This window comes from Triturus cristatus, chromosome 5_2, assembly GCF_964204655.1.
Source record: "Triturus cristatus chromosome 5_2, aTriCri1.1, whole genome shotgun sequence".
Classification (NCBI taxonomy): Eukaryota; Metazoa; Chordata; class Amphibia; order Caudata; family Salamandridae; genus Triturus; species Triturus cristatus.
In genome coordinates, this window is record NC_140588.1 from 870,117,845 (window position 1) to 870,129,958 (window position 12,114).

A 12,114-nucleotide genomic window follows, 5' to 3' on the forward strand; every position below is an offset into this window, starting at 1 on the left:
TACATCTATAAACACCACAACACAAACCTAAAATAATAACACAATTACCATAATTAATTACCAATTAATTAATTAAAATTAATTAACAGCCAAATATTAATTAAATAATAATAAATTACTTTACACCTTTAACACTATGTCAACAAAAGGAGGGATAGATGGGTAGGTTTAACGAGGTCCAGTGTACATACCCAAGCAACTAGTAAGACAAAAAGGGTACAAAGTTCCTCAGACAAGTTAAGAAAAAGTAGTGATTTCAGCACAAAATGTCATTTGCCATGAAAAAGGCGGGGGAAACCCTTTAGTTGGAACTAGGGCCCTCACACACCCAGCAAGCTAGGTGTCATGCTTCATCATTTGAGCCTGCCCCTCGTCAGGTCGGCGCTGCAATTCCTGACGGGCTCCCAAGATTGGGGCTCTTTGGCGGGGATCTTTTGTTCCTGCCGAAGGGTGCTGTGGGGGTAAGGGGCCCTAGGATGTGTAGATGTGGTGTACGAATAAAATAGGTACTGTTAGTCCACAAGAATTGTGTTTAATAAAGTGGTAAACAGCCTAATTAAAAGGAAAGTGAGGTGGGAATAGCTACTAGTGATTATGATGCTAGTTGTGTATTCCCTACTCTCTGGAGGATCAACATGTTTCTTGCCCTTCAGGCCAGTAATTGGTCACGGCAATTCATCAGGATCAGGGAAAACAAAAACTATCTACAACAAGGTATGTGTGTTTTACGTACCGAAGAGGTGCTCAGGAGTCACCTAAGAAAAGATTGGAGACAGAAAACACATGACAAAACTGTACGAATAAGCAATACATACATAACAACATCAGCTGAAATCATCGAGAGTCTTATTCGGTGAAGCTCTCAGGGGGGGTATTGAATGGTCTCTAAAGACAGAAAAAAATATATAAAAAAAAAACTCTAAAAAGACAGGACTAAGGGCTGAGACAGAGCTGAATTTTTAAACTCACCTCTTGTGTGAGCAAGGTAATCTTGCAACAGTCTCCGGCGGGTATAAAGGACTCCTAACGTGGGTCCTGGAGTAAAAGGGAAACCAGGAGGGGACAGAAGTAAATTAGAAATGAAATATAAAATGGCGAAGTCAGCCCGGCAGCCCATGTGGTGAGGGCAGTAACAGAGGGTATTGACAGCCTTGAGAGTCAAAAGGTGCTGACAGGAGCGAATAAGTGTGCAGCCATGGTGACCATCATGCTCAGGGGCCAGGGCATATCGCCGCCAAAAAGTGGTTAAAAGCGGTCAGGAACGGGATGCCAAAAGGGACCCTAAAGCACAAATGGGTAGCGACCGCCATCGCCCCTGATAGCGGATGGATCAGAGCAGGACGTCCTCGCTCAAGCCCCCAATGAGGTCCAGGAGGCGTCAAGAATCCTCCTTGAATATTACCCAAACTCACCTACTGGACGACGGTGTATCCGAGCCCTGATGCACTCACCTGCGTCAAGGGACGCGTGGGAACGAAGACCTACCCCTACCGCCGGACCTGGGATGGGTACCGAGCGGAGTCGGTGATTGCTAGATGAGGATGTCGGGATGTGTCACATGACTAGGGAAGTAAAAAGCCCATTGGTCGAGGGGAAAATATCGGGTCGGCCATGTTGGAACTGGTGGAGCGGTCAACCATCCATTTCCGGTGCGCGCCCGGAAGAGAAAAATCCATTGGACGAGATATTTGACAGGAGAAGGTTATCATAACGATTGTGACAATCCCATTGGTTAACGAAAAAGGTGCGGCCATGTTGGTGCAGGTGATCCGAGGAAAATTTAGGGATCAGGAAGTGATATTGGGAGGATAGATGCACTCGCGTGGTCGGTTGCTATGGCCAAAAAATTATTATAGGCAGGCAACGCGTGGGTAGCCAGGTGCCACAAGGAGTGTGGGGAATTAAAAATGGTATAAACAAAATTCACGGGGGCCGTGATGGGTAAACATCGTCCCACGAGGACAGATACTCTCACGTGGTCGGTTGCTATGGCAAAAATGTTATTAAAAACAGGCAACGCGTAGGTAGCCGAGTGCCATGCTGCAGGTAACACAAGGAGTATGAGAAAGAGGTAGGTATAAATAAGGATGGTGAGATTCATGAGGGCCGTGATGGGTTACGAAGGTCCCACACATCATAATTGGGGAACCAGCCTATGCAGCGGGGTCTAAAGGGAGGGTTCACGAGGGTCGTGATGGGGAATCAAAATCCCACACATGTATAGTGGGGATGTGGCCCATGCCAGGGGGGTCTAAAAACAGGGTGGCCGCCAGACGCTAAGGGGACCGACACATAAAGACACACAGGGGAGGGAAAAAGGCATATCAATAAAAAGTAATAATAAGATACCAGGATAGTGTATCTATTATTGGAGCAGTGGAACAAGGAACTAGAAGGTTCCTGATCTATTCAAGAGGTGTATTTACAGGGAAAATCACTGCTGTTGTTTAGTGATGTGCATCCAAAATATAACAGGTTTTGCCAAGGTGGTCGTGGGCATAACCAGGACAAATAAAGAATTCCAGAAGGGTCACAGGTCCTACCAAGGAACATATTTATCTAATGAGTGTGGACCAAGGGATGTCGTCGTTTAGGCCAGTTACGTGTGAAGATATTCTCAGTACCCATCTTTGCTCAAGCTTAAACAATGAATTTTGGGACATCTCAGGGTGTGCTTCCAAGACCAACCAGTTAATGGAATCTGTCTGATGTTTCATCGTTTTAAAGTGGGTGTAGAGTTTAGTGGTCACTTTCTGGCATCGAATATTACTCTTATGTTCCATAATCCTGGTCTTTACCATGCGGGTTGTCATGCCTATGTATACTAACTCACACGGGCACCTGATCATGTATATGCAGTTCTTAGTATTGCAATTTGTGTGTCTATTCAGTGTCCAGTGGAAGTTGTTAGTAAAAGTTATGTCCTTGTAGGTGTTAGTCAGTTTACACACTACACATGAACCGCATGGGAAGTGGCCCTTAACCGGGGGTAATTCCCATAGCGTCCTTTGTGGACCAGTGGTGTGTAATCTAGGTCTAGTGTGAACAAGTAGATCTTTAATGTTTTGTGTGCGTCTGTAGGCAAATCTAGGTTTTGGTATGTTGAGATTCCCTTTGTCTAAAATGCCCCAGTTTTTCAAAATGATCTTCCTGATCCTACTTGAGTCAGACGTGAAAGATGTGACACAGGTAAGGACATCGGTGTCGGGTTTAGTGTGTGTTACCAGTAGTGTCTCCCGTGGGTTGTTTCTGGCTCTTTTCATAGAGTTACCAACGCACCTAGATGGATAGCCCCTAGCCCGTAAGTTTGATGCTAATAACTTAGCTTCTGAGTTGTAATCTGTTAGCTGAGTGCAGTTACGTCTGATGCGTAGGAATTGCCCAACGGGCAGGTTGTCCCTCAAAGCTTTGGGGTGGTGGCTATCATAACGTAAAAGACTATTGCGGTCGGTGGGTTTTTTGTACAGTGTGGTGGTGAGGGTGCCTTCAGAAAGAGTGATGTTCAGGTCCAGGAATGGTACCGAATGTTCTGATACCGTATGGGAGAACTTCAGGAACTCATTCTGCTCATTGATCCACTGTATGAAGTTCATACACTCAGTATGTGTGCCACTCCAAAAGACGAGTATATCGTCTATAAACCGTTTCCAAAGAAAGATGTTATCATGGAAAGGGTTAGACGTGCAAGAGATCACAGTTTTTTCAAAGTCAGCCATATAGAGGCATGCTACACTGGGAGCGAAGGTACTACCCATAGATGTGCCTTGGCTCTGGTGGTATAGTTGTTTGTTGAACTCGAAAAAGTTTTCAGTGAGAGCCAAGGTAGCACAATCAATGATGAAAGTAACTGGTGTGGGTGAAGACCAGTCTAATACCCGCAGAGTTGACTCTATAACAGCCAGGGAGGCCCTCTGGGGGATGTTAGTGTAGAGGGCCTCCACATCCAGGGTCAAGAGATAGTTAATGGTGCTAGTGTCTGCAAGGTCATCAATGATTTTAAGGACATCAGTGGTGTCCTTAATGAATGAGGGTATGTCACGTACTAGAGGTTGCATAGAGCAGATGATGGCCCCGCCTCGAGACCATCATCTGCACTATGGTCTATGAAGCAGAAGCCAATGGCTGGATCACCCACAAAGAGGCTGATTTTTTGATTACCCGAGAACCTAAGATTCCCTTTTTCTACACCCTCCCGAAAATACATAAGGGCATGACTCCGGTCCCAGGACGACCGATTGTATCTGGCATTGGCTCGCTCCTCGAACCACTGTCAAAATTTTGCGACCACTTTTTGCAACCTCTAGTACGTGACATACCCTCATTCATTAAGGACACCACTGATGTCCTTAAAATCATTGATGACCTTGCAGACACTAGCACCATTAACTATCTCTTGACCCTGGATGTGGAGGCCCTCTACACTAACATCCCCCAGAGGGCCTCCCTGGCTGTTATAGAGTCAACTCTGCGGGCATTAGACTGGTCTTCACCCACACCAGTTACTTTCATCATTGATTGTGCTACCTTGGCTCTCACTGAAAACTTTTTCGAGTTCAACAAACAACTATACCACCAGAGCCAAGGCACATCTATGGGTAGTACCTTCGCTCCCAGTGTAGCATGCCTCTATATGGCTGACTTTGAAAAAACTGTGATCTCTTGCACGTCTAACCCTTTCCATGATAACATCTTTCTTTGGAAACGGTTTATAGACGATATACTCGTCTTTTGGAGTGGCACACATACTGAGTGTATGAACTTCATACAGTGGATCAATGAGCAGAATGAGTTCCTGAAGTTCTCCCATACGGTATCAGAACATTCGGTACCATTCCTGGACCTGAACATCACTCTTTCTGAAGGCACCCTCACCACCACACTGTACAAAAAACCCACCGACCGCAATAGTCTTTTACGTTATGATAGCCACCACCCCAAAGCTTTGAGGGACAACCTGCCCGTTGGGCAATTCCTACGCATCAGACGTAACTGCACTCAGCTAACAGATTACAACTCAGAAGCTAAGTTATTAGCATCAAACTTACGGGCTAGGGGCTATCCATCTAGGTGCGTTGGTAACTCTATGAAAAGAGCCAGAAACAACCCACGGGAGACACTACTGGTAACACACACTAAACCCGACACCGATGTCCTTACCTGTGTCACATCTTTCACGTCTGACTCAAGTAGGATCAGGAAGATCATTTTGAAAAACTGGGGCATTTTAGACAAAGGGAATCTCAACATACCAAAACCTAGATTTGCCTACAGACGCACACAAAACATTAAAGATCTACTTGTTCACACTAGACCTAGATTACACACCACTGGTCCACAAAGGACGCTATTGGAATTACCCCCGGTTAAGGGCCACTTCCCATGCGGTTCATGTGTAGTGTGTAAACTGACTAACACCTACAAGGACATAACTTTTACTAACAACTTCCACTGGACACTGAATAGACACACAAATTGCAATACTAAGAACTGCATATACATGATCAGGTGCCCGTGTGAGTTAGTATACATAGGCATGACAACCCGCATGGTAAAGACCAGGATTATGGAACATAAGAGTAATATTCGATGCCAGAAAGTGACCACTAAACTCTACACCCACTTTAAAACGATGAAACATCAGACAGATTCCATTAACTGGTTGGTCTTGGAAGCACACCCTGAGATGTCCCAAAATTCATTGTTTAAGCTTGAGCAAAGATGGGTACTGAGAATATCTTCACACGTAACTGGCCTAAACGACGACATCCCTTGGTCCACACTCATTAGATAAATATGTTCCTTGGTAGGACCTGTGACCCTTCTGGAATTCTTTATTTGTCCTGGTTATGCCCACGACCACCTTGGCAAAACCTGTTATACTTTGGATGCACATCACTAAACAACAGCAGTGATTTTCCCTGTAAATACACCTCTTGAATAGATCAGGAACCTTCTAGTTCCTTGTTCCACTGCTCCAATAATAGATACACTATCCTGGTATCTTATTATTACTTTTTATTGATATGCCTTTTTCCCTCCCCTGTGTGTCTTTATGTGTCGGTCCCCTTAGCGTCTGGCGGCCACCCTGTTTTTAGACCCCCCTGGCATGGGCCACATCCCCACTATACATGTGTGGGATTTTGATTCCCCATCACGACCCTCGTGAACCCTCCCTTTAGACCCCGCTGCATAGGCTGGTTCCCCAATTATGATGTGTGGGACCTTCGTAACCCATCACGGCCCTCATGAATCTCACCATCCTTATTTATACCTACCTCTTTCTCATACTCCTTGTGTTACCTGCAGCATGGCACTCGGCTACCTACGCGTTGCCTGTTTTTAATAACATTTTTGCCATAGCAACCGACCACGTGAGAGTATCTGTCCTCGTGGGACGATGTTTACCCATCACGGCCCCCGTGAATTTTGTTTATACCATTTTTAATTCCCCACACTCCTTGTGGCACCTGGCTACCCACGCGTTGCCTGCCTATAATAATTTTTTGGCCATAGCAACCGACCACGCGAGTGCATCTATCCTCCCAATATCACTTCCTGATCCCTAAATTTTCCTCGGATCACCTGCACCAACATGGCCGCACCTTTTTCGTTAACCAATGGGATTGTCACAATCGTTATGATAACCTTCTCCTGTCAAATATCTCGTCCAATGGATTTTTCTCTTCCGGGCGCGCACCGGAAATGGATGGTTGACCGCTCCACCAGTTCCAACATGGCCGACCCGATATTTTCCCCTCGACCAATGGGCTTTTTACTTCCCTAGTCATGTGACACATCCCGACATCCTCATCTAGCAATCACCGACTCCGCTCGGTACCCATCCCAGGTCCGGCGGTAGGGGTAGGTCTTTGTTCCCACGCGTCCCTTGACGCAGGTGAGTGCATCAGGGCTCGGATACACCGTCGTCCAGTAGGTGAGTTTGGGTAATATTCAAGGAGGATTCTTGACGCCTCCTGGACCTCATTGGGGGCTTGAGCGAGGACGTCCTGCTCTGATCCATCCGCTATCAGGGGCGATGGCGGTCGCTACCCATTTGTGCTTTAGGGTCCCTTTTGGCATCCCGTTCCTGACCGCTTTTAACCACTTTTTGGCGGCGATATGCCCTGGCCCCTGAGCATGATGGTCACCATGGCTGCACACTTATTCGCTCCTGTCAGCACCTTTTGACTCTCAAGGCTGTCAATACCCTCTGTTACTGCCCTCACCACATGGGCTGCCGGGCTGACTTCGCCATTTTATATTTCATTTCTAATTTACTTCTGTCCCCTCCTGGTTTCCCTTTTACTCCAGGACCCACGTTAGGAGTCCTTTATACCCGCCGGAGACTGTTGCAAGATTACCTTGCTCACACAAGAGGTGAGTTTAAAAATTCAGCTCTGTCTCAGCCCTTAGTCCTGTCTTTTTAGAGTTTTTTTTTAATATATTTTTTTCTGTCTTTAGAGACCATTCAATACCCCCCCTGAGAGCTTCACCGAATAAGACTCTCGATGATTTCAGCTGATGTTGTTATGTATGTATTGCTTATTCGTACAGTTTTGTCATGTGTTTTCTGTCTCCAATCTTTTCTTAGGTGACTCCTGAGCACCTCTTCGGTACGTAGAACACACATACCTTGTTGTAGATAGTTTTTGTTTTCCCTGATCCTGATGAATTGCCGTGACCAATTACTGGCCTGAAGGGCAAGAAACATGTTGATCCTCCAGAGAGTAGGGCATACACAACTAGCATCATAATCACTAGTAGCTATTCCCACCTCACTTTCCTTTTAATTAGGCTGTTTACCACTTTATTAAACACAATTCTTGTGGACTAACAGTACCTATTTTATTCGTACACCACATCTACACATCCTAGGGCCCCTTACCCCCACAGCACCCTTCGGCAGGAACAAAAGATCCCCGCCAAAGAGCCCCAATCTTGGGAGCCCGTCAGGAATTGCAGCGCCGACCTGACGAGGGGCAGGCTCAAATGATGAAGCATGACACCTAGCTTGCTGGGTGTGTGAGGGCCCTAGTTCCAACTAAAGGGTTTCCCCCGCCTTTTTCATGGCAAATGACATTTTGTGCTGAAATCACTACTTTTTCTTAACTTGTCTGAGGAACTTTGTACCCTTTTTGTCTTACCTTTAACACTATAACATATCAGTCAAACAAATATCAATACATTAAAATTAATCAATACATTTAATATAATTAAATTACTTCCCACCCTATTCCCCTATTAACCCACAACCCGCTACAGAACTAAAAATGCTAAATTAAAATAAAAAAATATTTAATAACTGTAATATAATTAAATTACTTCCTACCCTATTCCCCTATAAAGCCACAACCCGATACGGAACTAAAAGCTCAAAATTCAAATAAAAAAAGATTAGTAACTACTAAAAATTTAACACATATATTAAAAATACAAACAATTTGTATACAAAAAAAATACATCACATCATATAAAATATATACTAACATACATAACAATATGAGGGTCATTAGGATAGCGGGAGGGTCACCACCACCCATATGGCGGTGGCGATCTGCTCGCCAAAAACCACCGCCCACATAGAAATTTCCCCCCGCAGCATTACCATTGCCTACCGGGCGGAAAAGCTGTTAATATGGTGGCGGTGTCTGGTAGACACCGCCATCCATATTAGAATGCAGGCGGGACATGCCTTAATGTGGCAGCGTTGGGCAGGTGGTTCTCGCCATTTGGGACCCGTAGCGGGCCCCCAGGGATTCTGGGGGGTGCACAAGTGGGGTACCTATGGTACCCCCCTGCAGTTGCACGCACAACATGGGCAGGCACCGCGCGGTGCCTGCCATGTTGTGCATGGAACAGCACGACATGCCTTCCTGGCATTGCGGCGGGCGGTGCTGAGAGCACCGCCAGCCATAATGTCAAGAATGCAGGATGCGCCCGCCAGTGTGGCGGGCGCATCCTAATGTCACCAATGGGACCCGCGCACCAATGGCAGGCGGTCCCATTCTATGATAGGATCCACCATCCTAATGGTGCCCTATATTTTTAACAACTATGGGCATCTTTAGGATGGCGGGCGGACATCCTATCGTAGAATGGGACCGCCCGCCATTGGTGCGGGCAGGCGGTGCTCTCAGCATGGTCCGCCGCAATGCCAAGAAGGCATGTCGTGCTATTCCATGCATAACGTGGCAGGCACTGCGTGGTGCCTGCCATGTTGTGCATGGAACTGCAGGGCAGTACCATAGATACCCCCCATGTGCACCGCCCAGAATCCGGGCCCCCAATGTATGTATGTATAGGAATACTTGTAAAGCGCATTGACTGTCACCCAACGGGCATCCTGGCGCTTAGACTTTTGATGGAACCTGCACGATGTTATCAACCGCTGTATGATTTACGCCACTCTTGGGAAGAGATGTGTTTTCAAAGCTTTCTTAAAAGAATGAAGATCTCCCACACTCCTCAAAGCCAGCGGTAAAGAGTTCCACAAAGTTGCTGCTGAGAACCTGAAAGACCGGCCTCCCAACCGAGTCCTCAGGATTTTAGGGACTACCACCAAGCAGGCTGTGGCAGAGCGGAGAGATCTAGACGGAGTGTACCACGAGAACATGTTCTGGAAAGGGATGGGACCTTGTTCATGAAGGGCCCTAAAAACTATGCAGAGGGCTTTAAATTCGATCCGCTGAGCGACTGGCAGCCAGTGGAGGTCCCTGAGTGCAATGGTAGAGGAATCAGCACGCCGGCGTGACAGGGCCAATTTAGCAGCAAAATTCTGCACGCGCTGCAATTTTCCCACCAGAGTCACCGGGGCTCTCAGAAGTAGTGCGTTACAGTAGTCAAGTCTACTTAAGATGGTATTCCGCACTACCTCTGGTCTAGCCTGTGCTGGGAGCAGTGGTAGGATCTTCCTCAGCGTGCGAAGCAAAGCCATGCACGTTGCCACTGTTTTGTTAACGGATACATCCAATTGAAGATTGGAGCCGAAAAATACTCCCAAATTCCGCACACAATCTGCCGGTGCACTAGTGCCCTGGAAGGAAGGGGGCCAAAAGTCCGATGGAAGAGGCCTGGGGGTACGTTCTATTGAACAATGTAAAACCTCCGTTTTGGAACTGTTGAATTGTAAAGAGTTGTGGTATAACCAATCTGCCGTAGAGGTCATGCAACAGTGGAAGACCTCTTGCGACACCGCCTCCTTACCCTCAAACGAGAAGATAAGTTGGGTGTCGTCCGCATAGTTGGTGACTGCGATGCCAAAAGATTTTATCAGTTTGATCAGGGGACGGAGGTAAAGATTGAAGAGGATAGGACTGATGGCTGACCCCTGAGGCACGCCCTGCCCAACCCTTCTGATGGTAGATTTGAACGGTGGCAGGGCCACTACCTGGTGTCTGTTATCCAGATAAGACACCAGCCAATCAAGGGCCAAGCCAGTCACCCCCACTTCCTCCAACCTCCTGATCAAGATCGTGTGGCTGACCGTGTCGAACGCGGCCGACATGTCGAGCAGCACTAAAAAGGCTGCCCGTCCTTGGTCGGCACGCGTCCTGAGGTCATCTAGCACAGTCACCAGTGCTGACTCTGTCCCATGGGCTGGTCTAAATCCAAATTGGGCCACATCCAGGCATGCATTGGTCTCCAGATAGCTGGAAAGATGTTTTGTAGCCCATTTCTCCAAGATTTTGATTGGATAAGGGAGAAGGGATATGGGCCTGTATTAGGCAGGGCAAGAAGGATCCAAAGTTTCCTTCTTAAGAAGTGGAGACACCATTGCCAACTTCCAGCAATCCGGTACTCGAGCAGACCTGAGGGATTGACAGCAGGTCGCAAATAATGGCGGAAAGAGTTCTTCCCGAAATAGCTTCCAAAATTTGTGAGGAAGTGGATCAAGGGGCGAGCCCGAGGAGACGCTATTAGCCAGTGCACTAAATTCCTCGAAAGATGGAACCGGGAAACTATTCAGGCATGCTAAACCAACATCTCCCTCCATGACAGATGTCAAGATAGGAGTGGGCAGAGACTGGGTGCCTGAGCTTGACGAAATAGCAAGGTTGCTCAAAATGGTGGCAATCTTCTCCTCGAAGGCCTGTGTCAACGAGTCGCACAAAGATTGAGATACAGGGACATCGTTTGCAATACAGGCAGGACGCGATAGGTCTTTAACAATTTTAAACAGCGCCTGAGATTTGTTCGCCGCCGACAATAGAGAGTCCTCTAGGAATTTAGCTTTAGCACATCTAATCTGTGCTTTATAAGTTGCCAAAGTTTGCCTAAAACAGGCTCTATCTGATTCCCGGTACTGTTTTCTCCAGGCGCGCTCCGCCCTCTTGCACTGGAGTTTGGATTGAAGCAGTTCCTCTGAAAACCACGGCATAGCATGAGTGGACCTATCTCTAGTTTTTCGCAATGGAGCTAATGAGTCAAGTGAAGCCACAATTCGCTGGCTAAGGGTTTCGTAACTCGCATCCACACTATCTCCCAAAGAAAAACCCATCGGAAGCAAGGCAGGCAGAGTGGACTGCTTCAAGAGCTTGGACCATTGTCTACTCACCCTAGTAGCACCTAGGCTACCTTTCTTCGTAAAGGCAGCGGGGAGTGAAAGGGTGCAGTGAACCAACGCATGGTCTGTCCAACATTGAGGTTGAATGTTCTGTATAGCTACTTTCCCTATATCTGCAAACATCAGATCCAAAATATGACCTTTTGAATGGGTCGGCAAGGATACTAGCTGTTGCAACTGTATATTACTACAGGCCTGCTCCAGATCTTTAAAAGCGGAATCCGTTGGACCATCTGGCCATAGGTTGAGATCTCCCAATACCAAGAGTCTAGTGTGGGAGTTAGATAAATCATGAATCAGGTCAATTAGCACTGATACCTCTGATAAAGAACTGGCCGGGGGTCTATAACACAGCAACCCTGTGTATATAACACCTCCCTGACTATTTAGGGAAAAGCCCAATAGTTTGTAGCCTGGAATGGCCTTGATGTCAAACTGGGAAAGATGTAAGGTCTCCCTAAAAATCAGGCCTACTCCACCTCCCCTGGCTCCCACCCGGGGTTTATGTTTGATTTTATAGCCTGGAGGGCAGGCTAGGCCCAGATCCACCT